At 37.9% G+C, this 20,656-nt stretch overlaps 1 protein-coding gene and 1 pseudogene across 2 annotated transcripts in view; both read right to left on the bottom strand.

The window, feature by feature from the left end:
• Positions 1-20,656, bottom strand: part of PPM1L (protein phosphatase, Mg2+/Mn2+ dependent 1L) — a 301,867-nt gene that overhangs the window by 228,207 nt on the left and 53,004 nt on the right. The window lies entirely within an intron of this gene.
• On the bottom strand, positions 16,630-17,981 carry LOC118520486 (obg-like ATPase 1 pseudogene; annotated as a pseudogene).

Raw genomic sequence — 20,656 nt, forward strand, 5'->3', positions numbered from 1 at the left:
AAATCAGTCCCATGAACTAGCAATGCACGGGAGCCTAGCCACCTGCCTCTCATCCTCTCTGCACCAGTCTTTGTGTAGCAGAGGTCAAGTTAGCTGGCTGAGATTAACTTCAAATAGTATTTGAAACATAATGTCTTAGTTATATAATTCTGAACAGTTTAAGCTTAATTTCACTCAAATTACAGAATGATATTAGTTATATAATTCTGAACAGTTTAAGCTTAATTCCACTCAAATTACAGAATGATACTAAGCATCACAAAGGATTGCTGACAAAAAGAAAATATAAATGAGCAAAGCTTCAATTGCCATCAACTCATATTCAGACCACACCTAATACCCCCTTGCCCCTAACTCATCACTGATTGTTATTAAAAAGTTAATTCAGACCACACATAGGTTGATTTTTTAATCACGTGCCCAGTAATGAAAAACCTGGGTTCTCCCTGGCAAGATATGAAACATGTTTTAAAAAGTGCATTCCAATGTGTCCAATATTAAACCCTCTTGGGTGCTGTCCAAGGTAGGTGGAGGCCATAGCTGGTACCGTTCAACTGAATTCTATCCCCAACACCCAACATAGTTCCTGGCATAGAACAGGAATTTGGAAAATGTTTTGTTGATTTATAATCTGTGCTAAAGTGGGCAATTAGAAAGCTTCTTTAAATAGTTCTTAAATACTCTTAAATCTACTACTGCTGTAATCTTATGCACACTTACAAGTAGCAGACTTAAGGATATTTTTAAAGTATTTAGTTTTGAAATTTCATGAGAAATTATAATATCAAGATTCACCAGGAAAAAAAAAGCTTTGAGTACAATTTTTAGGTCTTAATTTTCCCCACTGCAGAATGTGCAACTATAGACTGAGGATAGAATCTGACCTATCAATCTTAAATAATCTTGAGACCAAAAAAATTCAGCAATAAATGAAAATTTATTTTCAGAGCAACAAAGTGTAATGATGATTGACTTGTTTCTCTTTGTGAACCCAAACCTCTCTAATCCATTTAGAAAACTAAATATTAAACTTTTAGAGTAGGGTGGGAATAATATAAAGTACTCTCATTCCCAGGAAATAGTTTATAAATGATTTCCCTTCATAGCTTTACCCTACCTCAAACTAATGCCTCCAAAGGAAAATTTATATGCTGTTTCTTTCTGATCTAGTACTAGATTACTGTTTAAAGCTCAGGGTCAATCTTTTCTTGGGAAGGTTATTGGGAGATTAAATGAGTTAATCCACATAAAGCATAAAGACCACAGCTGGCTCAGAGTTGACATTCAATAAATAGCAGCTATGACAATGACCAAAAGGATAATGAGGAAGAGAATGATGATGATGACAAAAGAAAACCCAGCATTTTGTTTTTAAATTAAAACCACTGTACTCAAAGAAATGCCTAAACAGAGAGCAAGGTCAGCTCATAGAGCCAAGATTCATCATGCCAGGCTTTTGAAATTCTTTGGTTTTCTCCACTGCCCTAAGGATTTCAGTCCTGTTTATGTGACAGGCCAATCCACTTGAGTTTCCCAGGGCTGGGAAGCAGCTGGTGCAGCATGTGTGAAGGACAACCAATGTGTTGAGGAACAGGCCAGGAAAGGTATGCCAATGAGACCAAAGCTTGAGATTTTTTGCCCTCTTTAATGAACTGGAAAGTATCTGTGGATTCATCTCACACTTGCCACCCCCTGATAAACCAAAGCTGTGTTCCCTTACTAACCCGACCTCCCAAGCCCCTCTTAATGCTCAACCGTATCTCTGCCAGCTGACAGGCTACAAATGAAATCCTGTGCCAGCCTGTCTACCTGCAGGATGTGAACAGAGTTAGTGAGGCAAGAAGGGAACAGAAGGCCCCCAATAAGGGAAAATCAGCCATTTCTTTTAAAAGGTGGATGGAAAAGCAGTAAACTCTATCTGATGTACTTAGAGCTACAAAAGCAGAAGAGCCTCCCTCTCTGGTAGTCGAGCGAGTTGTCTGGTAGCCTCCTCAACCTGTTTTGCTTTGTCTTAATTAGAGGAATGTGATAGGAAGGAGGGTTCAAGACAAATCAGAGATGGGGCATAGCCTGGAAAAGCTGCTTCTACCAGCTAGTTGTGGACTGAAAAGTGAGGTAGGCAACTGCCAGATGTGCTCCCCAATTTTGTTCCATTCACCTGTTCATAGGTCACACATTTATGAACCACTTACTGGTGCCAGATACCACAGGCACTGTTAGGATACAGAGATAAAGGGCTGGGTCCCTACCTTCCAGGAGATGGGTGGGGTTTTGAATAACAAAACAAGGAGGGAGGGCATTCCAGGTCAAAGAAACCCATCTATCTGGTAGGGGAAGCAACATGTGCAGAGGTAGGCAGCCAGTGCAGAGCGTGTTCTGGAATGCTGAGGAGACCAGAGTCTTCTACCACTTGCTCTTCCTTGGGCCAGTAAATGACAACGTGTATCATGTTCTCGCTGTGTGACTTCCCTGCCCCGGAATTACCGCTTCCTTCTAACAACTGGTCTCCTTAACTAGGCTAAGAACGACAATCCTATTGGAGGTACACAGATGCAGACACAAACGTTTCAACTGAGAGCATGGTTTTTTGTGTTTTTTAAATTGTGCATCTCTCTCAGGGTATCTGGGTATTTTGGTAATCTATTATAAATAAAAGGTGTTTGGACTGTTGTGCTTTGGTTTAGTTTTTAGTGGTTCTACCTATCTATGTTGAAAGGTTCTCCTTCCTTGAGGTCAGAGCAGGTTATGAAATCTAACGGAAGAATACAGGAGACTCAAGAGCTGTGGTTGGGCAGAACACATAAGTGGCCCATGACCCTGTGTCCCACTCGTTATCATAAACTGCAATCCCTGCCCACCCCAGCAACACTTGCTAACCCCTTTCTATACTTTGTTTTCTCCCTAGTACCCATCACTATTTAACCTACTCTTTTTTTTTTTTCACTTATTTAGCTATATATTGTCTATCTTGCCCGTCTAGAACATAAGGGATTTCTCTTATTTTGTCACTACTGCATCCCCAGCATCCATAAAAATGCCTGGCATACAGCAAGCATTCAATGAGTACTTGCTGAATGCATGGTGAATATACAAATTTTATGGGATAGTCCCAATTCTAAATACTTTGTTGCACTATCCCCACAAATATCTCCTTAACTACATCATGTGTCGTGATTTAGGGTTTGGCAAATATGATCAAGCAAGGCATGGAATACATACGTGTGTGGCTAAAGTAGCTTAAATCTGCTAATCATAGCTAAAAGTACTTAACAGTTGCCATTTCTAAAGATGGTTAAGCACCGTACTTACATAGCATCAAGAAGCACTAACCCACTAACCCACATGGTTTCTACATACATTAACCTACACTAATGACATTAAGTCATCAGTCAACTGGATGGAGCACAGAGGCCTGTGTGAGAACAGTCTAATAACTATGCCTTTGTCAGGCACTGTGATTTGGCCATATACTTTGATACTTTCTGTCCTACCTCTCCAAGTGTCTTCTTTAAAAGAAGTCTTTCTGGATATTAGAGTATTTGCACACTTTTCCCAGTTCTGCCAGTCCTACCCTTGGAATTTAAAATACATGCATATGCACACATGAGCACACACCTTATACCAAAACATTTTCCCAGTAGGCATTTTATACATCAAGGCATGCATAGCCCTAGAAAGGGGAAAGAGAGAAGAACAAAAAGGAATATTACTTATCTATCTAAAGAAGTCTCTTTAAAGATTAAGAGTTTTTTTTTTTTTTAATCAGCCAGTAAAAATATATCTCAGAGGATAACAAGATTTCTGCTGGAAGCTAGCCCTTGCAGAGGCTGATCACATTTGCAGATGCAAAATTCCATTACATCCCCCAAAAACCTCAGCAACATTAGTCTCTGGTCAAAGGACCAGAGGAGGAGGGAGGGCGACTGTCCTCCTTCTAAATGGGGAGGGAAAGCAGCCAAGCAAAAAGAGTTTGAGAAAGAACAATGGCCTCCCAGTGAGAAAGCGTGTTAAGTAGGTCGGTATTGGAACCGCATTTTGTTGCACACAAATCCATCATTGTTCCTTTATATTTTCTTTTCCTTTTCTTTCCTACTTCTTTTCTTTCTTCTGCCCTATTCACTATTACTGTCATCTCGTGTGAGAGTTTTTTTAAACCATGATATATTTGTTCAATTATCTGTAGACCTAGAGCCTCTTCATCAAATTAGTGGATCTCTATTTATAGCTGATAATTCTGTACAGGGGATCTAATAAAAATTCCTGAGAGTGATAAAACTAAGTCCAATTTTGCATTGCTGTTTTTGATCCAAGGATTGTTGCCATTATCCAATAAACTGGCTTCAATGAGCATTGTAAATACATATTTTCTTTTAAAGACAGTACTTTTTAATGAGAAAAACTAGGCTGAGTAGTATCAGGAAATAACATTTTCACCATTTGCTTCACTCTCTACTCCAAGATCACATTATCTTTAAAAATGAACTTTAAGAGACATAAAGATGAAAAAAATCTAAATAGACTTCGCATAATGATTCTACCAGGGAGGGGATTCATCTGTACCTGGTAAGTATAATCACGTAAAATGTGCTGATACATTTTTAGCAATTAATATGTAAAATTGCCAAAGAAGCTCTATAATACTCAATACTCAAGTGTGACTTTTTTTGTCACTATCAATACATCTCCATTAATTTCAAAAAACATTTCATTTACTATACTCAGTTTACCAATTGTTCTAATGGCTTCTGATGATATTTAAAAGTATAATGAAAATACTAAAGCAAATGGCATCATTAAGCCAGGGTCTAACAAAGATCCCAAGCCAGGGGCTCAGTTGGTGAAGCGTCTGCCTTCAGCTCAGGTCATGATCCCAGGGTCCCGGGATGGAGCCCCACATCAGGCTCCCTGCTCAGTGGGGAGCCTTCTTCTCCCTCTGCCTCTGCCATTCCCCCAGCTTATGCTCTCTGGCTCTCTCTCTCTCTGTTAAATAAATAAATAAAATCCTTAAAAAAAATTAAAAAAAAAAAAAAAGACCCCAACCCAGAGTCTGAGTCATAGATCAAAATCCACGTGAAAGCCCAAGCTGCAGTTCATATTCTTTCAACAATTAAGGTTGAAACACCTAAATGCCAATACATCTCTATGTCTATCATAAGACTAATCTCAGAGGCAAGACTATTACTTTTACCTACAGTGAGGTCATGTCTGAAAACAATGAAATCCTGACAAGGTAAGTGAAACCTCAGAAAGCAAAACCACAGATAAGGGAGGACTGACTAGTGTATACAATTTTTTTTTCCACTGAGGCCTTCAGTGACAGAGCTTGGATTTGTGGCCATCATCCTAGTGATGGAGGTGTGCTGATCTATCCACATTCTCACATCTGACGCCCATGATGCCTAAATGCCCACTCTTGTCAGATGGGCAGCTAGGGTTAAAAGGACAGACTTTGACCACACAGACTGAGCAAGCTCACAGACACCCACAGGATTCCAGCCCATGACCTTTCCCTCATAAGAACTCCCTCCCCTAACCACACACTAACAATGCTAAAACATGCATTCAAAATACCACCAACTTTATGATTCAGTAGTTTAACAAGCACTCATAAATAACTGTTTTTGAAAATTCAATGAGAACTTTATGTCTAGAGATGAAATGCATATTAAAAGCAAGAGTTCTTCTAGTCTCTGGATATTATGTCCACAGTAATTCAAAGAAACCAACTTCAGATTAAATCAGCCTGGTCATCTATGCTGAATAGCACTGTTGTCAGGGCTACTGGGATTTAAATCCCAGGCTTCGAAGCTATAGGAACTTAAATTATTTAACTTCTCTGTGCCTCACTTCCATCATCTATAAATGAGGAGTACTAGTATGCCGACCTCATAGGGTTCTTGTGAAAATTAAATACACTAATATATAAAAAGTACTTAACAGAGTACCTCACACATAGTAAATATTGAAAAAATGGTAGCAGTTATTTAGTATTATTGTATACTTTTACCTCTGGTCATATCTATACTAACAATGATTTTATAAATATAGAAAATGAATGATGAACATTAGAAAGATGAATCATTATATATGAAGATCAAAAGTATAATCATTTATACATTTGCACAACAGATTAAGAGTCTTATTTCCTATTAATATATGATACATTAACCATTTTTTAAAACTCCCTCACTACTCTAGCCATCTGTAATCAAGAAGAGCATTAAGAAAAATCAAAGGCAGTAAACAACTAGATAAAGAACAGAAAACAACATCAACTGGTTTCTTGTAAATTAGAACTCCCCTGAACTTTGTCTCACCAAAGGCGATGCTGGCAACCTTCCAGGCATACAGAGCTTGTACAAATGATGCATACTAATTTATGTAAATCGGGCTTTTTGTTTCTCTTGAGATAACAGAAGACAGTTTCAATCTTATGAGTAGTGACTTTTTTTTTTACTTTCTTTGTCTTCTAAAATTCACTTTTCATATTCCTTTTATCTCATAGTTTTTGTGTGTATGTTTTCCCCTTTTGAGCTCATGTTCTCTTTTTCCTCTAAATTTTTATTTAAATTCCTATTAGTTAACATACAGTATAATATTAGTTTCAGGTGCAGAATTTAAGTGATTTACCACTTACATACAACACCCAGTGCTCATTACAACTAGTGCCCTACTTAATACCCAGCACCCAATTAATCCATCCCCCCACCCATCTGCTCTCCAGTAACCCTCAGTTTGTTCTCCATAGTTAAGAGTCTGTTTCTTATGGGACACCTGGGTGACTCAGTCGGTTAAGCATCTGCCTTCAGCTCAGGTCATGATCCTGAGATTGAGTCCCACATCGGGCTCCTTGCTCAGTGGGACGCCTGCTTCTCCTTCTGCCCCCCCCCCCCCCGCTTGTGCTCTCTCTCTCTCTTTCTCTGACAAATAAATAAATAAAATCTTAAAAAAAAAAAGAGTCTGTTTCTTGCTTTGCCTCTCTTTTTTCTTCCCCCCATGTTCATTCGTTTTGTTTCTTAAATTCCACATATGAGTGAAATCATATGGTATTTGTCTTGCTCTGACTGACTGATTTCATGTAGCATAGTACTCCTACCTCCATTGACATCATTGCAACATGCCAAAGAATGAAACTGGACCACTTTCTTGCACCATACGCAAAAATAAATTCAAAATGGATGAAAGACCTAAATGTGAGACAGAAAACCATCAAAATCATAGAGGAGAACACAGACAGTAACCCCTTGGACATCAGCCATAGCAACTTCTTACTAGATATGTCTCCTGAGGCAAGGGAAACAAAAGCAAAAATAAACTACTGGGACTTCATCAAGATAAAATCTTCTGCATAGCAAAAGAAACAATCAACAAAACTAAAAGGCAACTTATGGAATGGGAGAAGATATTTGCAAATGACATATCTGATAAAGGGTTAGTATCCAAAATATATAGAGAACTTATCAAACTCAACACCCAAAAAACAAATAATCCAGTTAAGAAATGGGCAGAAGACATGAATCGACATTTTTCCAAAGAAGACATACACATGGCTAACAGACACATGAAAAGATGCTCAACATCACTCATCATCAGGGAAATACAAATCAAAACTACAATGAGATACCACCTCACACTAGTCAGAATGGCTAAAAACAACACAGGAACAACAGATGTTGGTGAGGATGCAGAGAAAGGGGAACTGTCTTGTACTGTTGGTGGGAATGCAAACTGGTACAGCCACTCTGGAAAACAGTATGGAAGTTCTTCAAAAAGTTAAAAATAGAACTACCCCACGATCCAGCAATTCCACTACTAAGTATTTACCCAAAGGATACAAAAAAACTGATTCAAGGGGTACATGCACCCCAATGTTTACAGCAGCACTATCAACAATAGCCAAATTATGGAAAGAGCCCAAATGTCCATCAACTGATGAATGGATAAAGAAGATGTGGTGTGTGTGTGTGTGTGTGTGTATTCTCTCTCTCCTTATATATATATATATATAAGGAGAGAGAGAGAATGGAATATTACTCTCTCCATACATATATATATATAAGGAGAGAGAGAGAATGGAATATTACTCAGCCATAAAAAAGAATGAAATCATGTACTTTTTCTTAAACACAGTCCTTTGTTGAATATTGTTCCTTTTAGATATTCTAATTCAACTTTTCTCAATTTTGCATTCAATTTTATGCACTATAGGCCTGGGATAGTGTCTTAAACATAATATATACTTCAGCTATTTGTTCAATAATTGTAGCAGAGTATCTATGGACAGCCCAGCCATTTCAACATTGTTAGATCTGGTGCATGTTAGCTTTCATTACTACTAAAACATTTTCACCATTGTGGGACTACATAAATTATCACTTGCACTCAGGTAATTTCTATTTGACCACATTTCAAATTGAAATATGCCTTCCAGTCTATATTGCTCATAGGTAATTACTATCATTATGATCAATAAAGTTAGGAAGAGGGCCGCCTGGGTAGCTCAGTCAGTTAAGCATCCAACTCTTGGTTTCGGCTCAGATCGTGATCTCAGGTGGTGAGATCGAGCCCCACAATGGGCTCCACGTGGAGTCTGCTTAAGAATCTCTCTCCTCTGCCCCTCCCCCTCAAATAAATAAATAAATCTTAAATAAATAAATAAAGTTAGGAATGAAGTTTACTTATGGAAAACAAGTAGGCAATTTTTTAAAAAGAGAGACTTTTAAGGAACCTGAGGAACCTAAAGCATTAAATACCAAATTCACAAACCAAAATTTTTGGACCCAGAAACACTCTCGTCATACATAAACATATCCAGAGATTTTATATATATATATACATACATATATACACACACATATATATATATACATACACACACACACATATGTGTGTAGATAGATATGAAATAGATATAAAATATCTAATAGATATAAAATATCCCTAGGAAATTTTTCCTTTGAAAGGACCCTAATCATGGCAGATGTCCTGTAACAAAAAGCAATTACTAACAGAGAAGATAAGAATTATTTTAGTTTATTTAAATAAGAGTTCTGAGTCTTTTAGATCCAAGAATCCTGGAAATACTTCATTATGTTCATTAAAAGAACACTAATTTCTTCATATAAAGAATATCTCATTTGATGATCTGCTAAGAGGTCAGCTTTTGTAAAGAAAAGCTAAAATGAAAAGATTTTAAAAGAATGACAATTATGTTGGGTGATTTCTCCAAAATCTTAAATAGCATATAATTAACACTCTTACCAAAAAAAAAAAAGTACAAAAAATAAACACATACACACTGTATTATAAATCTTTTTCAAATTATAATAAAAAGCCTAAAGGCTATGTGGCATGGTGGGAAGAACACAGTCTTGGCCACCAGAAAATGTCAGTTCTGATTCCACCTTTGCCTCTTTACTCCTAAAGCTATCAAGAGAGTTAAATACAATTACATAGGTAATATATTTAGAGCAGTACCTAATACATAGTAAGGGCTCCATAAATAATAATACCACTACCATTAAAAGGAGGCCTGCTGAATTCATATTTAGTTTTGTACTCTCTCAAAATCCTACTAGAATGTAATGGGATTCAAAATAAAGAAAGAACCCCACAAATATAATGAAAAGACAATAACAACAAAATTTGGGGAGCTGGAAAGCAAAGGAATGAGACTTAACTAACCTAGCAGAGTTGACAAGGCTGAATCCTATATCTCTTCCAGGACTCTTAGCTGTACTGTTTTAAACTAAAATTTACCAAAGAAATCTAATTATCTATTATAGTTTTATTATATTAAAACATTCTTATCTAGGGGCACCTGGCTGGCTTAGTCGGTAGAGCATGTGACTCCTGATCTCAGGGTCGTGAGTTCAAGCTCCATGCTGGGGGTACAGCTTACTTAAAAAAAAATCCTATCTTTAAAATGCCAGCTAAGCAAAAAAAAATTTTAAGGTTACATATAAAACTGCAATCCACTGTTTCAGACAGTATATGACAATAACACTGGAGGTAAGAATCCTAATATATTTCCATTTTTTAACTGCAGAAATAAAGAAAAAACAAATGATTCGAATTGGGCAAGTTCAACAATAAACAAAACAAATTAAAATGAGGGGTTATAATAGCTTTAGAGATGGTATAAGCATTAAATCAACCAACTTGAAGGTTCTCAAAGAGCAAGTAAGGCTCACCAAGTAAGGACTTTTTATAATTAAAGTTCCCAGTTCCCAGTACCAAGAACACATACACACCACTGGGTCAAAACCAAGATAGAAACAGAGGGAGGAAAAGTGTGTACTTTGGGAGGTGGTTCTCCTACATCAAGTACTGCCTTGCCCCTGTCTATACTAGCACTAGTCTACAAAATACAGGCTCACTTCCCATCTGTCAAGTTGAAGAACACTCTCTGCAACGCACACTGATGAAAGTGTAGATTGGTACAACCCATTTGGAGAACAATTTAGTAATATCTAGTAAAGTATAAAGTGTGCATATCCTACCACCTAGCAATTCCACTCCTACAAATATATCCTAAAAACTCTCATACATGTACAGGGGCACCTAGGTGGCTCAGTCGGTTAAGCGTCTGACTTTGGCTCAGGTCATGATCTCAGAGTCCTGGGATGGAGCCCTGCGTCAGGCTCCCTGCTCAGCGGGGAGTCTGCTCGTCCTTCTCCCTCTCCCTCTGCCCCTCCTCCTGCTCATGCTCACTCTCGCTCTCTCTCTCTCTCTCAAATAAATAAAATCTTTAAAAAAAAAAACCTCTTATATGTGTACAAAAAGAAACATGTACAAAAATTTACATAGCAACATTGTTTATAGTACCAAAACATAGAAAACACTGAAATGTCCGTTAACAGGAAAAGAGATAAATGAATCATGATAGAGCAGCAGTGAAAAGGAGTGAACTAATGCTACCTGCATCAACATGAATGAATCTCATAAATAACTCAGCTACATAGAGCTGCAAAAAAATATATACAGCAGAATACCATACATACAAAGTTTAAGACCATACAAAGTGATACCATAAATTTCTTAGAGATACAAACATATATAGTTTTGGGTTTGTTTTTTTAAAAGAATGATACACAGCCAATTTAAATAGTGAAGTTACTACTGAGGTTGAAAAGAGAAATAAAATCAAGGAGCAGAATACAGGGGCTAATATATTTAATTTCTTACACTAGGAAGTATGAATATGGGAGTCTAATGCCTTAAATTTTATACCTTTTGCATATATTTTTATGTCTTAAATATCTTATAATAAAAATTTAAATCTCATATAAAAATTTTGAGACTCTCTAACTTTGTAGCACTAGATGTTGAAAGTATGAAAGCAAATAAAACCAAGGGTGATTTCATCATCATGCACCTTATCTAAACACGTGTGAACAGTTAGTGAATAATAACTCTGTGCCACAATAGCAGTGCAATAATGCATTTTCTCTTAAATCCAACCCCATGCAGTTCTTCATTCCACTGTCACTGCTCAGGTTATGCCTCATCATCCTTCACCTTGACCTGGTCACCTCACTTCATTCCCTGCGCACCTCCTCTCTGGACTCCATATTGTCCCCACTGCCTGCTTTAAGAAAAGTCACTTCAACATACAGGTGGCTAACAGACACATGAAATGATGCTCAACATCACTCATTATCAGGAAATGCAATACCTGTCAGAATGGCTAAAATCAAAAACACAAGAAACAAGTGTTGGCGAGGATGTGGAAAAAAAGGAACTCTCATGAACCAATGCAAACTGATGCAGCCACTGTAGAAAACAGTATGGAGGTTCCTCAAAAAATTAAAAATTAATTACCATATGATCCAGTAATTCCACTACTGAGTATTTACCCAAAGAATATGAAAATATTAACTCAAAGAGATATATGCACCCCTATGTTTATTGCAGCATTATTTACAATAGCCAAATTATGGAAGCACCCAAGTGTCCATCAACAGATGAATGGATAAAGAAGATGTGGTATATACATATTGGAATATTACTCAGCCATAAAAAAGAATGAAATTTTGCCATTTGCAACAACATTGGTGGATCTAGAGGGTATAATGCTAAGTAAAATAACTCAGAGAAAGACAAATACCATATGATTTCACTCATATGTGGAATTTAAGAAACAAAACAAACAAAAAGAGACAAACCAGGGGCACCTGAGTGGCTCAGTCAGTCAAGTGGCCAACTCTTGATTTCGGCTCAGGTCATGATCTTGGGGTCCTGGGATCCAGCCCTGCACTGGGCTCCGTGCTCTGCAGGGAGTCTGCTTGAGTACTCTCCCTTTCCCTCTCACTCTGCCCCTCCTGCTGCTCACTCATGCATTCTCTCTCTCTCTAATAAATAAATAAATCTAAAAAAGAGAGAGAGAAACCAAGAAGCAGACTCTTTTTTTTTTTAAAGATTTTTTTTTTTTAATGTATTTATTTGACAGAGAGAGACACAGCGAGAGAGGGAACACAAGCAGGGGGAGCGGGAGAGGGAGAAGCAGGCTTCCCATGGAGAAGGGAGCCTGATGTGGGGCTCCATCCAGGACCCTGGGATCATGACCTGAGCTGAAGGCAGACACTTAATGACTGAGCCACCCAGGTGCCCCAAGAAGCAGACTCTTAACAAACTGAGAGTTAACAGAGAGGAGATAGGTGGGGGGGATAGGTGAAACAGGTGAAGGGGATTAAGAATACACTTATGATGATGAGCACCAAGTAACGTATAGAATTGTTGAATCACTACATGATACACCTGAAGCTAATATAAGACTCTGTGTTAGCTATACTGGAATTAAATTTTTTTTTTAATAATAATGAGAGAAAAAGTCCTTCAAAATAACACACAAATAGAACCTCCCTAATAGATCAAAATTAGTGTCAATGTTCTAGTTCTTGGCATTGGTGATAGGTTCACAGGTATTCCTTACATTATTAGTACATAAAAAAACTAACAATAAAATGACCAATGATGCAGTTTGTCAGAAGCAAAGATTATGATCAATCTAATTCTATATACCTAAGGTCCGTTTAAAAAAATAATAATGGTGTCAATCTAGCTCTCCAGGCTAATCTACCTTCCCTCATGGATCTTACATGCTAGTAGATAAAGAAAGACAACTAACAAAAGTAATTCCTAAAATTTACAGTATGTTAGGCAGTGAAACTTATTTTGTTTACTACCAGTTAGTTACTTTTTCTAAAACGTAAGCTCCAAGAGGGCAAGAATTTTTTCATTATTATATCCCCAGCACCCAGAATACCACCTGACACATAGTAGGTGATCAATAAGTATTTGTTGAAGGAATGATCAATATATGGCAAAATAAATGTTCAGCAAATGTTAACTGCTCCTGTCCCTATGACTGTATCTGTCATATGGCCTTCCCTACTACACGTTCAATGATAATGGGAAGTGAATTTTGGAAAGCCAAAACGTCTTGCCTTCAACAATGCTGGAATCTGAATGAAAACTTAAATGTACAGTCTAGACCTCCACCAAGTGATTCTTATGACTTGAACTACTCAGTTTCTTATGCTATATTCAGTGAGACTATGTAATATCACTAATCCACATATCTCAGCATACCTTACAAAAATGTGTTTTAATTTTAAAAATGTTTGTGTTATGATGTAAAAGAAAAAATTTAGGCCAACTGATATTAAGCAATTTGCCTGAAGTCAAACTTACTAAAGACAGGGTTAGTAGTCTTGGACTCACAATATCACTTCAGACTCAGCACTACCTTCTACCATAATAAGGATACTCAGTTTATACTCCTGAATTTCTTTTCATCTACTGTTCAACTTTGCCACCCAGGTAGTTAAACAGCTATATATCCATCACTTTTGACCAAATTATAAATATCAAGGCAAGATTTCTGGCAGCACACAAAAAGAGACAGGGCTAACAGAAGTTAGAAGTTACCATGCACAAGTAAAACAAAGGAAGGCTTGCTTTTGCTTATCCCAAAACATATCGGAAGATACCACAAAATGATGGCAGAAGAAAAGCGGGCTGAAAAGACCAATGGCAGTTGAAAGATAAGGAGAATCAGATTTTTAATAGGATAACTGCTACATTTTTCTGTGGGCTATATTATTTTTCAGAATTTAAAAAACTGTCAATTAATTAGTCAGTATTTTGGTGTACTAGGAATGCTACTAAAATGGGGTAAGGAACTGAAAGAAATGTAGGGCAGTGACTCAATAACTCAGCTGGACATCAGATCAAAGGCATTTCAGTTTACTAGAACTGTGTCGCAAATACTAGACAAAGGCTTTCAAACAAATACACGGTCTGCGCAATCTTGAGTAAGGCACTAATTTCATACAAAACATGTCCTATTCTCCTTAAGGTTATATTGGTCTCAACTTCACCACCAACCTTTCTTAAGCTGCAGTTTTGTCTTTGCTCCATAACCTTTCCTTTGTGTTTGATACTGCTCTTAAAGATTTCCAAACTTCTTGACAAACCTGGTGTGCTGAGTTCACTTTGATATCTTTGCAGCACCTGGCAATTTTAAACTTTTTCTTCAAAGTCTTTCCTCCTTGAGCTTCCCTGACTTGTGCATTTCTGGTTCTCTCATACTACAATTCTACCTCTCTTTAAATTATCCTTTTTCCTCCATCTGCTAACTATCCCTTGATAAACAGACTGCATTCCACAGTTTTAACCAACAGCTCCACATAATTGATTCTCAGATCTCTACTTCCAGTCCCTGTCCCCACAATCCATTCAGGTTATAGCCAATAACAGATCCTTATCTGGTCAACTGTCTCCTCAATCTAAATATGTCCAAAACTGAACTTACCCCCTTCCAAACCACCCTCACCCCACAACCAAACCAGCTCCCGTTCTCAACTTCTCTGTCTTCATCAATGGTACCACAGCTCTCTCAGCTCCTAAGACGCGGATCTTTAGTCACCTCTGCCTCTCTGTCTCCTTCAGCCATTAAAGTACTGAAATCTTTACTTATGGAGACAAAATCAGGAAATGATCTACAAAACTGGAAGAAAAAGAAAAGTGCCACCACGAAAGCAAAGCAATTAAAGAAAAAATAGTTTGAATATTAAAATATTGGGATTTGTCAAACATTTCTACATTTTGAAGACAGATATTTGTAAACATGTGCTATGTAAAAATCCAGATGTCTGGCTATCATACACATCCAATTACTGTCACCTCCATCTTAGAATTTCTTGTCTTCATAGCCATCCCCTCCTGTCTACTCACCAACACCACTGCTCTAGGTGTTGGTGAGTTCAAACTTTCCTCACCTCACATCTTAACAAATCTTGCCCCTCTTCTCATCCACTTCACCCATCAACCTCTGACAGCAATCAGTGCTTCAAATTTATTATAACATTCACTTGTCCAAAGACCTTCAATGACTCTTCAAACTCCTTAGTCTGGTACATAATCTTTTTTTGGGGGGGGGCATATAATCTTATATTCCATTCTGCCACTGCGATTGGGAGCCCTTCCACTTCAGATATATCCTCACAGCTCACAGATTGAAGGTGCCCATGCAGGTGTGAGATCAAGAAATGACTGGTAGATCCAACTCACATTTACAGCTTCCTTTTTATTCTCTTTCTCTCCTCCTATTTTTCTCTTCATAACTTTTCTTCTTTTCTACCACTTTCTTATATTTCTTTTTCACCTTCTTCTCTATGCCAATGGCACCAACAGGAATTTCTAATCTGCAGTTATTCTAAGTACTAAAAAGACTGACCATTGTTCTAGTCAATAGTTACCAATAAGAAAGACTCAGACATGGGGTGCCTGTCTGGCACAGTAGAAGAGTATGTGACTCTTGGTCTTGGGGTGTAAAGATTACTTAAATAAATAAATAAAAACTTGGGGGAAAAAAAAGAAAGAAAGAAAGACTCAGACATAACAGAATGGAAAATGGAAGGAAGGAGATCTTAGCTGTGGAATAACCATGTATCCAAGCTTCCCATTGCAATCCTAAGACAAAAATCAGGAGTGAGGCCATACAAGCTCCCATATCTAATGATGGAGGCCTCACTGAGGATGAAGAGTATGCCTTGCTGCCCCCTTATTCAGGAATACAGAAGTAGCATGAATATAACATCTCTCAGTATAGTTTTCTAGATTTGCCCCTATATCTCATCCAAAGCTAGACAGAGCCCTGGGTTTTCCTCCAGTATAGATAAATATCACATGGAAAAGAACTCAATACAAAATAAAGGAATCTTGGGAAAAAAAATTTTTTTTTGTCAAATGTTTTATTGACTGTAGACATCCGGAGTACTGTAAAACATGAATTATCTGTAGATTCAAAAAGGAGTAAACCACATTGTCCTCACTGTCAAATGTGTCAGGCTTGGAATACATGATGGAGATTAATGAAGTATCATGAGAGTAATATTTAGGTTCCCGAAAAGCATCTACAATTTGGAGTAGGGTCTTAATCACGTGAAAAGCAAAGCTGTTCACATTCAGTGAACTTGCATTTCATTGGCGGTACACAGTATTTTAATTTTAAAACAAAAATAATTCTGTTTTTAGAAGATTCCCATTCCCCAACTTTATTTTCCCCTCAGTTTTCAGAAATGTTGATTTAAAAAAATCATATCCATTTTTGGAAGTTGTACATTTATCTGAACAATAACTAAAATGTATTACTTCTTCGGTTGCTGAGGTGTATTAAATTTGAAGAAGATAATATCTCCATCTTCAACAATATAATTTCTGCCTTGTTGTCTATACTTTCCAGCAGCCTTGACTGCATTTTCAGAACCTTCCTCTTAAAAATCTTCATATTTCATTACTTCAGCCATAATGAATCCTTTTTCAAAATCTGTGTGAATCTTTCCTGCAGCTTGAGGAGCCTTCGTTCCTTTCCTGGTGGTCCATGCACGTACTTCATCTGGGCCTGCAGTGAAAAAGTATTCTAGTTGGAGTGCTGCAAACCCAGCCTTAATGATCTTTGGCAAAGCGCTTTGTGTCATGTTTGCTTTCAGATACTTCTGTCTCTCTTCAGCACTCAATTCTTGCAACTTGAGTTCCAAGGCCCCACTAAAAGGAATGACCAAGGCACCTGGGTCATACTTGTCCACCCACTCTTTAATTTTTATCAACCATCTGTTTTTCTTTCTAATGTAGTCTTTTTCAGAAAGATTAACCAAGTAGACTATTGGTTTTGAAGTCAAAAATAAGTGTTTATTCAACACTTCAATCTCTTTGTCGTTCCAATCATGATAGAAACGAACAGGTTTCTTCTGATCTATAACCCAGGATTTGACTTTGCACATTATATCATATTCAGGTTTTAATTTTTTATCTCCTCCTCTCACAGCCACTTTTTCTAGTTTATCTATAATGGGCCCAATCATTTCCTCATCTTTAAGTTGAAGTTCTTCGTGTATTATTTCTGTATCTCGAATAGGATCTACACTTCCTTCAACATGCGTGATATCATCATCTTCAAAAGCACATGTTAGATGAAAGATTCCATCACAGGCACTGATATGAGATAAAAAGGCATTTCCCAAGCCTTGACCATTGTGAGCTCCTTTCACAAGGCCAGCAATATCCACTACATTTAGAAAGGCAGGAATTTTGCTTGCTGGTTTGTGGTACTGGCAAAGAAAGTCAAACCTTTCATCTGGCACAGGTACTCTGCTCTCATTAGGATCAATAGTGCAGAATGGGAAGTTTTCTGCTGAAGCCTGACTATTGGTTAATACACTGAAGAAGGTAGATTTCCTAACATTTGGCAATCCAACAATACCAATTTTCAAGGAGGTTCCAAATCTTCCAATGATTGGGGGTGGTTTAATTCCATCACCTCCCTTTTGGGGGGGCATCGTGCTCAGGGCGGGCGATGACATGAGGTCCCAGCGGCAGCGGGAGACGGATCCTGCCTGCAACGGGAGGCAGGGAGGAAGAAGGAGAAAGCACAGGCCCGGCCCCTCGGCCAAGCAGCACACACGACGGCGCGGCGGTGGTGGTCAGGAATCTTGGGAAATTTTTAATATTCTCTTCTCCCTCTCCCCACAACAAATCAAAGATAGTTTATCTTTACAGAGTCTGTAATTTGTTGGGTTAAAAAACATACTTTCTTTGCTTTTCATAAATTTCACATTTCAACTGCATTTTCCTCTTAGGCTGGATTTACATCTTCGAAGGAAAACGAATTTCCTTTCCCATTTCATAAAACATTCTGTTTTTCACGGAAATGAAATATAACAAACAATTCTCACTGTACTCACAAATATTTAAAGCCCCAATTTGAGGTCTATGGGTTTCACCTAAAAATGAAATTGCTGTTGATCGTAGATATATCACACACATACATACATAGAATTCACTCCTTTCTCCTTAGCCCTCACACTTTTACTCCTAAGAAGGAAGAATCAGTTTAATTGAAATCCAGGTATTTTTAAACTTATCCTCTTTCCTCTATCTCTTCCTGAGCTGAAAGCAAAATTGGGGGCTCTATGCAAAAGGCCAGACCATATGTATTCTGTATCTTTGTGAGAATGCAAAAAAACAGAGGAGAGAAAGATGACTTCTCAGTAACTGAGGAGTAGTGTTTATATTTAGGATTTCTCTTCCTTTCAGTTTTTGGCATATGGTTAAGCACACTAAACTTCCTAGGAAAAAAAAGGACCCAAAACATTTATAACCTTTCATTGCTCCCATATCTGTCCACTGGATCGAATGTGAATCCTCATTCAGAGCCCTGCCCTAGGCAAAATGTAAAATGTTTGCTTATTTTAGCAAAGCTCCCTCTCTGCATTCTTCACCCTTCCCCTTCTCTTTGTAACTGTATATCCCAGAAATCTGCTGCTCCCTGCACAGCCCCTGGGAATAATTTCTAATGGTAGAATATTAAATATTATATTATGAGGACACTTATTCGTTGGGAGAATACTTATTACTAAGCACCAACTATGGACCACTCGGACCTTCCTCAAAATGTCAATGATTGTTCCTGGAAAAGTTCTGTAATCAAAATTTCCTGGTTTTTCGTTTGTTGTTTTTTTTTTTAAAACACTGGATTAAACAGGTTTCTCAGAACATTTACTATGCAAATGAGCACCCAGGACTCTACAAGAGGCAGTTCTGCCATGCAGGGAATCCCAGACTTGTTGGACCAGTGCTATTTTCAATGAACATCGATCTGCTGCTCTGCAAAAGGGTTTGGAAGAAGTGGTGCTCAGACAACTGACAGAAAGCAGAGAGCACCTATGTTGGAGTGGAAGAATTAGAAATAGCCTCATGGGAGAACATTTGAGCCAGGTCCTAAGGATGGACAAAATGTGACTGTGCAGAAACGAGAAGAAAGGCAGAGAAGCCACGTGTGGGGCAGTCATGGGGGCAGCACCTCTCAATCACTCTGTGTCATCTGCCCTGCCCTGGGCTCTGGGCTGAACCTACTCGGAGGCAGATCTATTCCTCAGACCCCACCAGGCCCCAGACAGGCATGAAGACACAGATCCAAAGAGGAGGGGGAGCAATGAGACATTAGGTAGGAGAAAAGGGGCAACTTCCTGATAGAAGGTTGTGAGCTAACTTCCCATCCTCCCCTATTCCTTCCAAATATTTCCTTATTTAACTCTCTTTGGTCTAAGCAAGTTAATATATCTTGCCAGTTGCTGTTTTTAAATGACAAATCCTTTTCTATGTATCTATAAACAAAGTTTCCCAAATGTGTAAACTAAACTACGGCCCCACTTTGTTTCAAATGTAGAGATCTGCATGTCAAGTTTTCAAAAATTATTGCTTTCTAGCAAAAGGAGATATACACTGTGTGCAGATAGTTCCAATGAATCAAAATCATTCCCTTCACTTCTGAATCTCTCAGACAGGGATTATTAAAGAAAAATATTTTTGAATTTCAAAATAAACATTTGTCTTAAATGTATGCATGAAGCTAAACCAATGGGCTAAATTTGCTCTAGAAGTATGAGGAGAGGGGCGCCTGATGTCACAGTCGATTAAGCGTCCCACTCTTGATTTCAGCTCAGGTCATGATCCAGGGTCATGAGATCGAGCCCCGCATGGGCTCCGCCCTCAGTGTGGAGTCCGCTTGAGATTCTCTCTCCCTTTCCCTCTCCCCCTGCCCTTCCCCCTGCTTGCACTCGCAAGCTCTCACACTCTCTAAAATAAATAAATAAATCTTTAAATTAATTAATTTTAAAAAGTATGAGGAGATAAGGAGTACTTGTTAGTATTCGTAGAACAGTGCTAAAAAAACCCACTTCAATGTATATTATTGAAAAACAACAATAAGAAACTTGGAAAATGTAAAAGAAAAAAAAGCCGAAGAAAAAATACCAAGAGATAACTGCTATTTAATAACTTCTTTCAAACTAAATTTTGAGGGATTCCTGGGTGGCTCAGTCGGTTAAGCGTCTGCCTTCGGCTCAGGTCATGATCCCAGTGTCCTGAGATCAAGTGCTGCACGGGGCTCCCTGCTCAGTCAGAGCCTGCTTCTCCCTCTGCCACGCCACTCCCCCTGCTGTGCTCTCTCTCTCTCTCTCTCTCTCTCTGACAGATAAATAAAAATCTTTAAAAAAATAAAAATAAATTTTGATAATTTAAAATAGATTTTTTAAAGTGATAAAACATACATAACATGAAATTTGCTCTCAACTATTTTTAATTATACAGT

This window comes from Halichoerus grypus, chromosome 1, assembly GCF_964656455.1.
Source record: "Halichoerus grypus chromosome 1, mHalGry1.hap1.1, whole genome shotgun sequence".
Lineage (NCBI taxonomy): Eukaryota > Metazoa > Chordata > Mammalia > Carnivora > Phocidae > Halichoerus > Halichoerus grypus.